Genomic DNA, 16,876 nt, shown 5'->3' on the forward strand with positions numbered 1-16,876 from the left:
ATAAAAAAAATTAAGGCTCAAAATTTCAGGAACGAATTATGCTTTTTTCCTATAGGTTATTGTATTCGATTAGTGCATTTTCGATTAATGTGCCTGTTTTAAAGAACGCATCAGGCACGCTAATTGAGGGATTGCTGGATTTGCTGGATTTCTGCTCAGGTGACAGACCAGTTATTACTAACACTATGTTCAAACAAAGATATGCACAAGTTCACATGGAGAAAAGACATAAAAAATAAAAGCCTCATTGACTACATTATTGTTGATAGTAATATCTTCATGCTGGTTTGAGATACAAAATTGTACAGAGGATTTGAAATAGGAAGTGACCATTACTTAGTGCTAAGCAGGATAAAAATGGATATTGCATTAAAAAGAACAGCATGTAAGCATTGAGCAGTTTTTACAGGTAAACTGTAGATTCAACTATAGAAACATTACTGAAGAAAATTTGAAGCAGTTTGAAAACAAGAACCAAATCATGGAGTCTCTGTGGGTAAATTCTGAAGAAGAAGACACAGCCTTCCTACCTGATTGATTCAGGTAGGAAGGCATGTGGTGAAGTTGTCTGTCAGGATAGAAAAATAAGGCCCCATGATGGACACAAGAAGCTAAAGGAATTCTGGAAAAGAAGAAAGTATACCAAATGTTTGTAGCAAATAAGTTAGCAGATGTCCTAAAAGAATACAGAGAAAAATACAAGAGAGCTAGGCTATATATAAAAGTAGCTAAACAAAAGACACAGAAACTTTGGTAATAATATAGAATATAAATATCAAAAAGATGGCAAAATGTTCTGGAGGTTACTGAAAAAAAAAACTTAGAAATGAAGTAAAAGGAATCAAGATAAAGGTGACATGAAAAATGAAGATAAGGATATCCTAAATGTAAAATCTGTAAATGGAAAAGATGAGAAGGCTATCCACTTCTCTTTTTACCAGTGAATCCAAGAAAGTAAGGACTCCACTATTTTCTTTTTCTATTGTAAATTTTATTCTAGGAAACAGGTTGTTAATTTTATGTAAGAACAAATGGCAAGCAAACACATCATTCACATAACAAAACCAAGTGGAGGGAGAAGGAGTGATAGTAATAAAAGATATGTTCTCCCAAGTGTTTGATAAAATAATCTGGTAAAATTGGTGATAAGAGGGAGCCCATAGTGGCAACCTTCCACCTACTTGTATAGGTAACCTTGCTAGGAAGAGTATTTGGAGTGTACAGCAAAATCAATGTTAACTGAGAAGTCCCATCTTTAGAAAATGAACAGATATCTACTGGAGCACTGGTGAAGAGGGATACAACATCAAAGCTCACCATGATGTCAGAGCAGCACTAGGTCTTTCATTTCAGAAGAAACCCAAGTATTCTTTATGCAAGAATGTGAATTTCCTACTCTATTGGAGAGTAGATTGAATACAAATTTTGACTGCTTACATGTGACTGCTTTCTAATTCAATGGATAGCCATTGAATTAGAAAGCTTTATGCAGATGTTCATAAATGTCACTTATGCAGCATATATGCAAAATACTTTCACATGGATCACAACATGTTCACCACAGGCAACTATTTAAGAATGCTGCTAGTCACTAATTGTCAATAGTGTTCATCACAATCGAAAAAATCAAAGGATATTTCATAGTTTGATAAAGGGCCTAATGTGGGTGCCCATCTGGCTGAAACCATGATTTTGAAAACACCAGAACTGACTGGTTTCTCAAAAGGTGAGATATCGGGGTATTTAGTCTTTAAAAAATAACACGCATTGCTTGTCTATGAAGTATAGTTGTGGTCTTAAGACAGTTTGTCAGGAACAAGATCGCCATCATCTGACAAAGCTTGTATAGACAAACAGTCCTGTCTGTATTCAGCAATTGACCAAAGCATTTAATCGAAAGTGTTCCTGACCCGTACATCACCGAACTATGTACAGGGAACTGAGGAGGATTGGTATTGGCAGTAGCATGCCTATACAGAAATTGCCGATTTCTGCAAAGAACCAGAAAATTTGTCTACAGTGGTGTAAGGAATACCATGGCTAAACACTAAAAGACTGAAAAAAAAAGTAATGTGGTCCTACGAGTCACAGTATACCCTGTTCCGTACTGATGGTAGGCAAACAGTTTGGTGGGAGCCCCATGAAGTAATGAACCCAGCATACTTTGTAAACACCAGTCAAGGTTCTGGGAGTGGGTTGCGTTCCATTGATATGGAATGGGCCCCCTTATATTGCTAGAAGGCTGGGGTGTTCTTCAAAGAATATCTGAACATTGTTGCAAATCAAGTCCATCCTGTAATGTTGACTTTTTATCCAGCAGGTAAGTTGTTTTCATGGATAACAATGCTACTGTCCCATTGTGCAAGAATCATTCAGCAGTGGTTCAGCAAGCATGACAGCGGCTTTCACCATCTTCTCTGGCCATCACCAAGCCCACATCTCAACCTCATTGGTGATGAGGTTGAGATGATTAAAGAACTGCCTAGTGAACGTCTGCTGTAGACGCAGATGCAATCCAATGCCTTATTGATTCTCTGCCAAACCACATTTGCACTGTAGTATGGGATAAAGGAGGTCCAACGTGGACCTCCTCCTTGAAATAAGTTTCTAATTTATACTACAGCTAATAAATTTAATTATTAAAATTTATTAAATAAAGCTTCTAATTTAATTAAATAAGATTAAATAAGTTTCTAATTTGTACTACAGCTAATACAGTTGAGCACTGGCTGCAAAGGAACACCCATTTTATGTATTTTTGGACGTCCATATAATCTAGGTATTCTGGCATGAAAAATAACGTTTTGACAGTGTCAGCAATCAAAAAATTTGTGTTATGTAGCAACTGATTTAATTTGTGTTTTGGTAGATTCATTCTATAGTGATAAATTTGTATGCAGAACGTTCGCTGTGAAAATGCTGGCCATATAATTATATTTTTTCTTTTTTGACTATTCTGTACTATACACCTTTACATATTGTAACATGCTTAATGTTCCTTTTGCTCTTCATGTTTGTAAATGTTTGTTTACAACTATGTTAATGACTATGTTCTCAGCTCCAATGGGTTCTTAATAATAATGTGACTGGCCAGAGAATGACTGAACAGAAGCATTTATAATGTAGCAGTTCTATTCTCTTTGTATGTAGTCAATGCATGTTTAGGCTTAGTGATCATTTAAACTCATAAAATTTAATGGAACGAATGCAACACAGAGAAATAAAGTTAAGTAGTATAATATTTCATCTGTCACACAGACATCTTCAGAATACAATATTAAAATTTTGATAACAAACACTACAATAAGTGAAAGAACTTAGACCATTTTAAGCCCTAAGTCCTATGAGGGATGTCCTCTATAAGTGCTGTTGGCTAGAATTGGCTGCTGAGCATATGATCTAAGAATTCAAGGTTCCCAAACCTTGAGAAGTTTAAGACAACCATATTATCATTATGGTTGGTTTTTTAAATCTGATGCTGATTATAAAAAGTCAGCCAAGTTTGTATTTGCTTTCTTTTAGTGTTACATGGTGATCAGCATTCATTTTAGAAATTATGGACTTTACAACCGTGTTATAAATAACTCTTTTAATATCCCGACGTTTTAATCTTCATATCAAGATCATCATATGGAGCATATACAAATATACAGGACAAGCTAAGTTATATTACATACAATAAGCTAGAGAAACAATGAATTGATCACAAGTTATTCTACTGGCATGACCTCTAGTGGAAAAAAAAATTATTTATAAACTACATCAAGCTAAATTCTATTTATGATAACATGAATAAACATTCTTTCTTACACAGTTTTCTTTCAGTAACAATAATTCTAGTAGCAAGGCTTATACGTTGGTTAGACATAACTGGTAATTAACAACGCATTATATGCGTTGTTACGGAATTAACAACGCATATAAAGTATATTAATTATACTTTAATAATAACGCATATAAAGTATATTAATTTTAGAGCTCCTGAAGAATCTTCAGGAGCTCCAAAAAACGTTCCTAACCTCAACAAATTTGGGTGCATGAAACTACCCCAAATTTGGGAGACTTACATTATGAGAACTTCAGCCCAACTGCCAAGACTACCAAATTAGCCTGCAAGAGGGCACCATTAGGACTTTAGGAACAATATTAGTTTCTTGCTTTCTTCCTCATTTGCTTTGTGTTAGTGCCTACGTGCACATACCATATCTTTATGTTTCTGAAGATGGCAATGTGACTTTGCCGAAATATAGAAGTTATTCATTAAAGTTACCTTTAATTAATATACTTTATATGCGTTGTTAATTCCGTAAACTAATTATCAGTAACAATAATGTCCTATTTTTAGCATTACAATTGTTATTTCTGATTTAGGATCCTGGAATTTCTATAGTCCTGTTTATAGTTACCCTTAGAGAGGAAAGTTCTGTGGGTTGAATATATGCCTTCCATATGTTTGGGATTTTTAGACCATCATTATTGTTCAGATTGGGGTGGTTGGTAATAATCTCACAAGCTTCCTTAAATTTGCATTCATACCATGTTTTGGTGTGATAGACAACTAGTGCTTTTCCATTCAATTCTATGTAAGTTTGTATTTGCTGTGGTGAAGCATACTAGTTCCCCCCCCCTCTGTCCAATTCTGTTCAAAGTATCCAAAGCATGGTCAGCTAGACCAGGCTAACCATAGTTGTGGCAGTGGATGTGCACTGCTTAAAAGGCAGTCAAGAGAACCCCCCCCCACCATGAATAAGGTGCATCATGCAATGCAACAAGCCATGTTTGCAATCAGGTCAGTGCAACCATGTCCAGGTGAAATGGCTCTGAGAAGGGAACTGATGGAGTTTAAAAGAGGCATTGTGATAGGATGCCATGTTGCAGACCTGTCTATTTGGCAAACTGCTGAAAACTGGGCCATTCCAGGTGACAATTAGTGATGCTATACTGAGATGGAAGCACAGGGAGTCAGGCAACTGCAAATGCTATCTGCAGTAGACGACTCACCAAACGTGACCATTGAGTACTATGATGGATTCAGCTGACATTGAATACAGAGTTCTGACCATCAACTGGAACACGAATGTGCACAAAACACATTCACATCCAAGGATAACAACATGGGTTTCCATGGTAGGACTGCAATATGCAAGCTCTACATTACCTGAACCAGCATGCAGCATCATCCTCAGAGTGTGGACGTGGAAGCTTAGCAAGCTGTGTTATGGGGCGAGAAATCACACTCCACCCTCTACCTAGCAGATGGACAGATGTTAGTGTGGCAGATGTCTGGTGAATATCTCTTACCAGTGTGCATAACCCCAACTATGAAATTTGGAGGTGGCAGTGTGGTGGTATGGTCCTGTTTTTCTTGGTTTGGCTTTGGACTTCTGTTTGTGATGCCCCAAACAGTGAACTCAGAGAGGTAAGCAAACATTCTGGACAATGCAATGCTTCCGACTTAGTGGCATTTCTACGGAACTGCCATTATCTCTTTCAGCAAGGCAATGCACCATGTCATAAGGTTGCTGTTTAACTGCAGCCTTATGACACGTGTGGCCTCCATGCAGTCCTGTTCTCTATTGGACATTTGAGAGATGAACCGGAGCATCAGTTAAAGTCCAGGGATGTCCACCCCATAATAGTTCAGGACCTCATTACATGCCTACAGAGAGAGAGTGTGGTTCAAAATCCCCATTGATCGCTATCGCACACTCGTGGAAAGTACGTCCAGTAGGACTGCTGTAGTCATCACAGAGAAAGGAGAAACAAACAGCCATTGCATGGCTGTTTGTTTCTTACACTATGGTGTCCGTTGACTTCTTTCCAAGCAGTGTATTTCTTGTGTTCACAAAGGTAGATGTTGGCAGATCTTTCAATTTGGCCATAATATGATAAACAGCAAAATCAAGAACCTTGTAAACGTGAAAACATAGAGAAGTGTGAAATGGATCCTTATGAGAGGGAGAAGGGAAGCCAAACAAGGCTTGAAAGTAGTGATGCCACAGTAATATCATTACTGTAGTCTGTATGTTGAAGTGGATGTGAAACGATGGGAAGAACAGTTAATTTGTTAATAATTTTTGGCATTGTAACCATTAGATAGGAAGGTTTGGCAAATAAGGGAGAGTTCAGCAGTAAGGGAAGCCTGGGTAGAACAGAGGATGTAGGCTCTGTTGATAAGGGCTTTGATAACACCATGTAGTCAAGAGGGAGATGATGGGAAAGTTTATATATGTATCTACCTGTGTAGGTGGATTTTTTCTGTAAACTGAAAAAGAAAGGTAGCCAATGGCCTGACATGTGATAAGAGTATCTAAAAAAAAGCAGGATACTGTTATTTTCTTTGTCTATTTCATAAACTGGATTCTGGGGTGCTGATTGTTGAGATGGTGGAGGAAAAAGTAATGTGCCTGAACGATGTAGCCAAACAGAGAGCGCATCATCAATATATCTTAGCTAAATAGAAGGTTTAAGAATGGAAGAATCAAGAGCATGTTTTTCAAAATGCTCCATATAGAAATTATCCAGAGTAGGGAAGAGGGGGGAATTAGTGAGGGAACCCATGGAAGTACCTTCTGTTTATTTAAGGTGTCCTTCCAAGAGAAGTAACCACTGTCAATGGCAAAATTAGAGATCAATAATGTTTTTTGTAAGGGGGGGGGGGATGGATTTTTCAGTAAATTTAAAGTCAGAAAGGTGGATATTTATAAATAAGGAGATGAGATACAAGCTCATGATGATATCATTATTGTTTAAAACTAAATTTTGAATTAAAGATTTGAAATGACTGGAATTTTTTATATATGATGAAATGTGGTCAGTAAGTGAAATTAAAGATTTAGCTAACTGTTTGGCAAATTTACAGGCGAGGGGGGGGGGGTTTGGCATCATCTACTGTGGAATGGAAAGGGTAATTAGGCTTATGAATTTTAGTCCACCCATTAGGGAAAGGGTTTTAACTACTTCAAAGAGACAAGACAGAACATGTTTTACAAATATTTTTGATGCCTTTTTTCTGAGAATTAGTGGAACTAGCAATTTTTAAGTAGTGTGGTCTCTGAGCAGCACATTCATTTTGCAATTATAATCATTGGTACCGAGGACAATATTAACATTACTCTTCTCAGCTCTAGTAATGATTATGCTATTGTCTTTGCAGAATTCACATAGAGTTGGAAAGATTTCTTTTGAGCAGTAAGGCTTGTGAAAATATGTTAGCAATATTAAGCAAACCATGGAAACCCTACTCTATATGCCACATGATTTCTAAAGTAGTCCTACTTTAGACCTTTCTCAGTTTACAGAAAACCTACCTACAGAGGTAGATAAAAACTTTTTCATCATCCTTTTGGCTCAACAATATGGCATCATCAAAACCCTTGTCAACAGAGTTTCCAACCTCTGTTCTACACAGGCTTCTCATATAAATGAGAATTCACTTATAGATGAATTCTCATTTATATGCCAGACCTTCCTGTCCATTGGTCACAAAGACAAAAAAGATAAATTATCTGTTCCTCCCATCTCCTCAGTGATGATTACAGTGATACAATATTATTCTCTATATTCGAGGCATCTCAGAAAAAATAGCCAGAACTTAAAAGAAATATAATTTCTGCACTGCTTTCAAATGTCATTTGAAGCTGGCTTCCCTTCTCTGATCTGCAAAGGATCCACTTGTTGCCCTCTCTGTTCCAGGTGTTTACAACTTTTGGGTTATCCAATAAGTGATCTTTCACTGTATTTATTCCATGACTGTCATAGAACTAGTTGTCAGTATCAATCTCTCACAAAGACTGCAATGAATGCTGCTTCATCATGAGCAACTTTCTGGGTTGATCCCTATAAACATACCTTCTCAATGCTCTCCAAATGACATCATATCATCAAAATCTTCTGATGCTTGAGCAGTGTAACAATCTAACTGGATTTTTCTTTCTGTCAGTCTTCTGCTGGTGTGGTAGTCTTTCTAGACTCATTCTTCAAATATGGTTAACTACTATAGTTATATTTTTTACTTTTTCTACAATCTGAGTTTAGTTTTACTTCATAGATTCATTATTTTCACTTCTGTCAGTCATTATTATTATAATACACATCTCCTGCAATTGAAGACTAGCAGATCAAGGTAGAAATTTTAAAATCAAACATACATATTACTACATCAAATATTACAACAGCAAGCTCGGAAGATTACTCTAGGTGCAACACATTTGTCATTTGGTTTTATTTTCAGCTATTTATCTATTCTGCTGAACTTCGATTTTTGAAAGCATTTCATTACTGCCCATCTGTATTCACTTCAATTAGTTTCGTGTAGTTCAAATCGTTTGTGATGAAGATTTCCATAGTGAATTCCAAGTGAAGCCATGTACTTACTCTAGACTGCTAATTCCCAACATTAATTTTCTGGCTCTCTTGTCAGTTTGGTTTTCTATCATACCGTATTATACTTTTTTAAATTTGTTTATGGTTTGTCTACTTAAGAAAATTCTACTGTTAAAATTACCAGATCATAAGCGGTGTGGGATAAAAGTCAACTTGCGCCGATTAATTCAAAAAGCACTAACCTAAATAAACATATCGAGTATATTTATACGCTTTTAAAACTGCCGTACATGATTAGGTTCTCATTCGGAATACGTAAAGGCATATCACTTTCTCACTTTTAACAGGGTATTTTAAAAATTAAAAGCGCATACCGTACTTCGACATAACCACCAACTTTAAAGTCCACCATCAGACGGCAGCCACTAAGCAAAATTTATATGGACACAGTCAGTTCGGTATGTTTTTTTTTTCCTTTTCATCATAATACCCAAATGATTCAAAAACATCACACACGTATGAAAATTAACCAGCACCTCACTTTTAAAGATCACTTTCACCTTCAAAAACTTTCATCTACATACTTGTGTGCATATGCGCGTGTATGAAGAAACGCCTCCTGGATTGCTCAACCTTTCTCTTTTTTATTTATTTTTTAAGTAAACAGTAAAGAAGTTCTACGTGGGTTGTCTAACTTATTGTCAGCATAAGATAAATTTATATAAAAAACGATTAAATAACCAGGCTATGCTTTAAATAGCTCATTCTTTTGAATTGCAGCGATGTTTAAATGACGTCGTATGTTTTATACATCTTAAACGCAGTGAATTATTCACTGTCTTGCAACGAGTTACTCTTATTGGACTATTTGTTAGCGAGAGAGAGAGAGTATCGAAGAATGAACTTGAAACCTCGAGGAACATTTTTCATAAATAGGCTACTTCTGGTTTTGTATACTGTTCAAAATTTCTCAGCTAATTAAACTATCGTTCTTTGCATTTTAATTCCCTGATCATATATCGTTCTGAATATACAGTACCATGGATATCAGTTCTCTTCTTCTCCATCTTCATAACTCAGACAGTTTCAACGATAATATTCTACGTAATTTTCCGTAGTCACTCTCACACTCTAATGTCATTTGGCACTATAATGGTGCCGAATATATGATCACTGTAATTGTGGATTTTCCTTTCCATGGTCTCATTATTGCTTTTGTCTTCCATCTCGAGCCTCGATTACTCAGTCGGTATCGGTAACACGCTTTCTTTGGAATGACCATGCGTTCGATTGCCTTCTAGAAAGAAAATACTTCTGAATTCTTAACCTGTCCCATACATGGACAGCTTGAAACAGGAGTCATGTTTCTCAACGTCCCTGTTGATCGGATGTCCGCACCAAGCACACCGTCAATATGGTGACATAGATGGATCTCTGAGTTACCAGGTTAACTAAGGAGAAGCAAACCGCCCTATGGCAAAACTCAACATTAGGATCGCGTCAGTGATGGGCATTAAATGACAGCGAGCTCAATAAAACAGAACCACATTAGTTGTGAATTGGAGGCTCAGCAGGGGAATAAGTTTGGATTAAGGATGTTAGTGATTCTGTAATGATGCAAAGAGGGAAGGTGAAAGAAATTATTTAAGTTAAGGGATATTACATCCCATATCGTTTCTTAGCCGAATAACAAACTCAAAGAGTTTCATGCTGAATATAGAAACTATATAAAGTTCGGCGAGTCCAAGCGTAAGCAAATACCTGGATAGTGCAGCGCCTGAACCATTTGGTAGTGCAAGCTGAGGCAATTCATGTCTAAGGTGGAGCAAGATCCGATCACTATTCTTGGTATTTACCCGTAATGTGAACTTAGCTCCTAGGAGCTGCATTACATTATGAGATAATGTCACTACCCAGACCGATTTCAACCTTTATTGAGGTCTCATCAGTGAGTAGATAGACCTAGTTAATACCAAGTTTGTAACGAATAGAACTTACATCCCTTTTATGAGAACAGCCAAGAAGGTGTCCTAATAAATTACTAATTATATGAAGAGCCAAAGGCTTCAATTAGGCTTCATGAACTTATTTAAGTTAAGGGATATTACATCCCATGTTGTTTCTTAGCCGAATAAGAAACTCAAAAAAAAAAAAAAAAACTTAAACACTTAAATAAGTTCACGTCGCCGAATTGAAGCCTTTGGCTCTTCATATAATTAGGTGAAAGAAATGTTTAAATAGCAGTTTAGTGAAATATTTTCAATTTTCAGCATTAACACCACATGATTTTAGACATACAACAAGTTAAATAAAATAAACAATATTATCCTATAAGTTTCTTAAGTTGGTGGACTTACATCATCAGGAGCACTAACAAACGTTATACATAAAAAAGACTAGAAACCATTAATACACATAAAGTTCAAGAAAGCCTCTGAAATGCTACGATCCCCACTTGGTTCTCTTGGTGATCCCCACTGGATCCTCACGCAATAAAACAATAATCAAGGATGTTATATACTGTATAACAATAATCAAGGCTTAATCCTAGACCAAGTGTGGTCAGCTTTAATTAAAAATCAAAACTATCTCAGATATAGAATACGACATCGCCAAGCTACAGACTATAATAGCAATAATCTTTCCAACGCGTATAGAGGAATTAACATGTGTTTTTTTGTTCTTATTTTTTTGTATGTACCAAATGCAAATGCTTAATAATTTCTAGTTTGTGTGTGTGTGTGTGTGTGTGTGTGTGTGTGTGTGTGTGTGTGTGTGTGTGTGTGTGTGTGTGTGTGTGTGTGTGTGTGTGTGTGTGTGTGTGTGTGTGTGTGTGTGTGTGTGTGTGTGTGTGTGTGTGTGTGTGTGTGTGTGACTTTTGTTAGTACTGACGCTGTAAGTCCGACAACTTACGAAACTAGCAGGATAATATTGTTTATTTTATTAAATGTGTTATATGTCTAAAAACATGTGGTATCAATATCGACAATTTGCTACAGAAATAGATCTTTATTTTGGCTAGTACAAATGATTTAGCGGGTGACAAGTGTTGTATGTCAGAATATACCGTATCAGAATATATACCGGCTTATAAGACACACCGGCCTATAAGATGCACTCCTTTTTTCTACACATTTTTTAGGAAAAAACTTTATCACTAAATATTATAATGAATTTATAATATTTCAAATAAAGTAATAAGTAGGTCTACTTTCAACAAATACCTAATCTAACAAGGAAAGAGTACCCACCTTTTAATCTTCTTCTTCAAAACCCAGAAATTCATCTCCAGAGCTAAATGAAGAGACACTTGAAACCTCTTCTAAATCAGAATCTGAGTCCTCATACAACAAATTGTCCTCTGTACCATCCCGTGCATTACTAATGCCACACTTCTTAAACGATTTAACCATGTCTCAGTTTTCACAGCATCCCATGAAGCTTTGACCCACTCACACACTTGCGAAAAGCTAGGCCTCTTCCTTCTTCCTGATGGCGTAACCCCAAAATCTGAAGACTGCATCCAGCTGTTCCACTTCTCCTTCATAAATCCCTTAAATGGTTTATTAATACAACCATCTAAAGGTTGAAGCTAATTAGTTAGACCTCCTGGAATTACAGATAACTGAGTTTTCAATTCCTTGAATTTATTTTTAGCATCTTCTCTTCTGCGAGAATGAAATTGATCCCATACTAGCAGGGCAGGCCTCTTCAACAGGCCGCCAGGGCGCCTAGACCAAATTTTATCTATCCATAACTTCATTCCTCCTCCATCCATGCATCTAGCCTTTTGTGTGAACATGTACAAACATCTTTTAAGCAGTTTTTCTTTGGGTAACATCTTGATTTTAAAAATCAATAGTGGCGGCAATTATATCCCATTAGCAAAGCATAAAACAACCATGTAGTGAGTTTTTTTTGTCCCGAGGTTTTAACAGTAACACCTTTTGTGCCCTCGGAATCTACAGTTTTGTTTGAGGGCACATCAAAATTCAGCAGAATCTCGTCCATGTTTCCTATTTGCGCAAGTTCAAAATTTTCTCGTTTCCTTGCGTTAATGACGTTGGTGATCCCCCTGTTAGTGGCTATCGCTTTCGCTTGATGAATAATCATTTTTGTAGACACTGAAAGTCCAGCTTTTCTGTGGTCTAAAATCCAAGTATTCAGTTCTGCCTCAAATTCTCTCCATTTTGCAGTTCCACTTCATAGGTTATGTTTACCATGAGTTGCTTTTTTTTTAAGATCCTCTTCCTGATTCTGCCAAGTTCTTAACATTTTCTCAGTTAGGGGTGGCTCGAAATGCCTCTCTGCAGCCCTGTTCCATGTTCTTTAGCGTACGCAATCACACGTAGCTTGTATGCAATATTGTAGCAATGCCGACGTTTTTCAACCACAATTTGCCAAGAAATTTAGAGAAAATTTAACGACAGAAATTTATCACCGTTCAACAACTGCGACAACATACGTGTCCCCTGAACTCTGCGTAACTGGAATGTTCTCACACACCGCAATGAAGCAAGAAAGAAATCGCTCAAAACAAACGAAATTTCCAGAAATGAAAATAATAAAAAGTTGAGTATCGGCGTATAAGACGCACCCTGTTTTTCAGACCTATTTTCAAAGAAAAAAAATTGCGTCTTATACGCCGGCAAATACAGTATATAAGAAAGGCCTGTGTAGCTCAGTAGAAGTGACGCTTGCTTCCTCTGCGCTTACTCGCTCGAAGTTTGACTGAAGTTCAAATCTAGTCGCCGACTGGAGGAACTTTTTCTAAGCCTTTCTTCGACCGGTCCCGAGTTAGTTGATCTCTGGCACCTGCACGAGGGTTTTTCCTCCTGGAAACTCGGGTTTTTCATCCCGTAAACTCAAGAAAATCGACCATAGTGCCCTCATTATTTCAGACAGTGACATATGTTGTTAAGGTTAGGTACCAAGAGATGGCAGCACTTGTTTGCCAGCCTCTTCATCGGTGGCTGCTATAATTAGTGATAGACATAGGCCAGTTATCTCTGATTGGCTATCGGTGGAGATTGAACTGTCCACTCAGTCTCCAAAAGCTAGATAGGGTATAAATTCCTCGCCTACTCCCTATAAGGGAATAAAAGGCGTTAACTGATTTATTTTTATAATATATATAAGAGTTGGTGTGCATGTGAAAATGAAGGACCATTCTGCTTTTCTTTATCGTAAGAGTTATTAGCGAGATAGTGAAGGAAATTGATTAAGAATTAGCTGCTCACATTTTTTGATTAGTGTGATATTGTTGGGACTTCCGAATGATATATTTAGAGGCCTGTGTAGCTCAGTGGATGTGGCGTTTGCACACCATCGCGCTAGGCCACACGAAGGAAGTCTTGGTTTCGAGTCTAGTCGGCGACTAGAGGAAATTTTTCTAAGCCTTTTTTCGACCGGTTCCCGAGTTAGTCGATCTCTGGCACGGGCAAGCAGGTTTTTCCTCCCGGAAACTCGGGTTTTTCGTCCTGTAAACTCAAGAAAATCGACCGTAGAACCCACATTATTTCAGACATTAAAATATATTGTGTTAGGGTTAGAGACCACGAGATGGCGGCACATTTGAGCCGTCTCTCTTCACTGCGTACCGCTTAATTAGTGATAGCCTTGGGCCATCTGTCTCTGATTGGGTACCAGTGGAGATTGAACTGCCCACTCAGTCTCCAAAAGTTAGATAGGGCTAAATGGCCTCGCCTACTCCCGTATATACGGGAATAAAAAAAATAAAAAAAAAAAAAATAAATAAAAAAAAAAAAGGCGTTAGAAAAAAAAAAAAAATATTTAGAGGTAAACTTTCTTCCTTTTGACTATTTTTGTGATTACACATTGCTTAGCTGGTAGACTCTTGCGTGAGTCTAGGGGATTTGTCAATAGACGCTCTTAGGTCGTCAGGAATAAGACATCGGAATATTCATTCATTGTACACAAGGATGGAGAATGTAAAAGATATCAAGGACGTCATTCAACATTTAAACAAAGATATTCCCGCTTGACATTCTAAAATTCATTCTAAAAAACTTTGAAACGGATTACCCTGGTTGCTTGAATCTCTTCACTCAAGTAAATGACACACCGAAGACAATAATTTGGACATTGAAGAGGACATTACACCTGTCCCATCTGCAAAGACTCCCTGACAGTTCGATTGTTCACAGGAGGAACAATCTAATAAAAGACGCAGAACATCGGAAGATGGAATAGAAGATGATGTAACAACTCACGAAAATCAGGTCACCCAAGATAGAAAAGAAAAGATCCCTCAGTTATCCTTCGAGATAAAGATAAATGGACCTCAGTCTCAAGATCCCTAAGGGAACAAAATATCAATTTCTCCTTGGCAAGAAATACTGAAGAGGGTGTAAAGATTCATCCTACCACTGTCACAGATTATCGCATGATGATGAACATGCTGGACAACTCTAAATTGCCCTTCCACACCTTTGCGCTAGCAAGCGAGAAGAGCCTAAAAGTGGTTCTAAGAGGAGTGGCTAAGGGCATCACAACTGATGAGATCACAGATGCCTAAAATGCGGTGAGAGTCACCACACTAACTCCTGCACCAAGCCCAGATCCACACCTGCCTGCTGCACCAATTGTAGAGGACCACATCCCGCTAATTACAAGGGATGCCTTTTCCATCCAAAAACCTGTGGATCAACAAGAACGAACCACGCTCCTCCATGCAATGACACAAACAACTAAACAGGTCGCCCTTCCGATCATAATACCTCACATTCGGCAGCAAAGGTAGGCACTCGACCTTCATCCATGTCCAAATCATATGCCGAAGCAGTAAGAACCCAGAGTCCATCGTAAGATCAAACAAGCTCTAAACTCACATCAGCTTTAACCTCGTCACTTGCAACAATGCTGCATGAATTCAGCAAAGCAAGCATCCCACCATCTTCCAGAAGGAGATTCTATCTAGAAACCCAATCCAAATAAACAGCTCTCTATAATGTTTAAAAAATTTAAACCGAATTTTCTCATGATAACAGCATGGATTGCCAATGACTTAACAAATAAAATTCTCGAGCTGCAAGAATTCTCGGACTGCAAAAAGATGCAATCCAGACACAACCTTCATCAGTGAATCCCACCGCAAACCACCAAACAACCCAAAACTAAGAGGTTATATTTTATATAGGACACACAGACTTAACTCTAGTGGATGTGGCACAGCTATTTTAATTAAAAATTATTTGAGCCACAACTCGTTGACCAGCCCCCCAAACTCTAAACCTTGAGGTGACAGGTGTGGAAGTGCACACAAATAACGCAGGCAAACTCAAAATCTACACAGTGTACAATCTTCCTGGCATTCCACTATTGACAGCAGACTTTGACTCCATCCTTGGCTCCACGGATTCCATAATTATAGCAGAAGTCCTAAACTACACACATGTGACCTGGTTCAGTTTGTCAATCAACTCCAAAGGCCATACCTTATTCAACTGCACGTTACTCAACTCATCAGTAGTAGCTGGACCCACTGAGCCCACTCACTACAGCCCATCAGGAAGTTCTGATGTATTAGACATAGTTATCCTGATGGGCTAGGACTTCAAGATCAGCTCTCTCCCCATCATTGTTTCTTACCATGAGACAAACTCTCTAAGGTTCTCCCAGTCCACATCGGTCCACCCCTGTCATTCGTAAAAAAGAAGAAATAGACCAAGCTGTAAGCAATTTAACTAGGCAAATCAACACAGCAATAGCATCACTCACTCAAACCACTGTCTTCCACGCTCCCAACTGGATCCCAGAAAAGATAATGGACCTGATTAGGGCCAAAAATAAACCCAGAAAGCGATATCACAATACTAGAGCCCCACAGGACAAAACAACCTTAAACAACCTGAACAGACAGGTTCGAGAAGCCCTCCAGATGCACAGGAATTCCAAATGGGAATCCAAACTCATGGAAATCAACCCAGAAGATAACTTCATGTGGAAATTTGTAAAATCTCTTCGTATAAAAAGACAACCCCTTCCCCCTTTGAAGACCAATCTTGGAATTGCACACTCAGATGAAGAAAAAGTAGAAGCCCTAATTGACAATCTGGAAAATCAATGCAGCACATCTTATGTAAACTTAAATATCAATCTCATTTACAAAGTTCGTCGTAAAATTAGAAATGCATTAAGACAGCCTGAGGATGATTCAGAAACCATCACCCCCACATCTCCAACGGAAATAATAAATATTATTTTCCATCTGAAGAACAAAAAGGCTCCCGACTCTGATGGCATTACCAATAGAATAATAAAGCTACTCCCACGGAAAGCCATAATTCATCTAGTTAAAATTACCAATTCCATCTTAAAATTCCAGTATACTTTCCCACGGATTGGAAAATCGCTGACATTATACCTCTGAAAAAGCCTAATAACCCACAACTTCCCAAAGCTACAGGCCAATCAGTCTTCTTTCCTGTCTTGGCAAAGTAACAGAAAAGGTCATCCTATCAAGACTACAATCAGCAGTGGACAAACAGAAAATAATCCAAAATGAGCAATTTGGGTTTCGCAAAGCTCA

General features: G+C 37.8%; 1 protein-coding gene across 5 annotated transcripts in view; it reads right to left on the reverse strand.

Moving 5' to 3' along the window:
• The window catches only part of LOC150100558 (FHF complex subunit HOOK-interacting protein 1B-like), a 303,141-nt gene that overhangs the window by 281,271 nt on the left and 4,994 nt on the right, over positions 1–16,876 (reverse strand). For 2 of the 5 annotated variants that reach the window (XM_090401612.1, XM_090401617.1), the window contains exon 1: positions 8,700–8,932. The exons of 1 other annotated variant lie outside the window; for it this stretch is intronic. The gene's annotated coding sequence lies outside the window, so the exon portion shown is untranslated. Of the gene's footprint in view, positions 1–8,567; positions 8,605–8,699; positions 8,933–16,876 lie in introns of those variants that run through there. 2 more of the 5 variants (XM_090401614.1, XM_090401615.1) reach the window with 2 other exon arrangements.

Source organism: Typopeltis vanoorti, chromosome 12 (genome assembly GCF_054136105.1).
Source record: "Typopeltis vanoorti isolate ZY-2024b chromosome 12, IOZ_Tvanoo_1.0, whole genome shotgun sequence".
Classification (NCBI taxonomy): domain Eukaryota; kingdom Metazoa; phylum Arthropoda; class Arachnida; order Uropygi; family Thelyphonidae; genus Typopeltis; species Typopeltis vanoorti.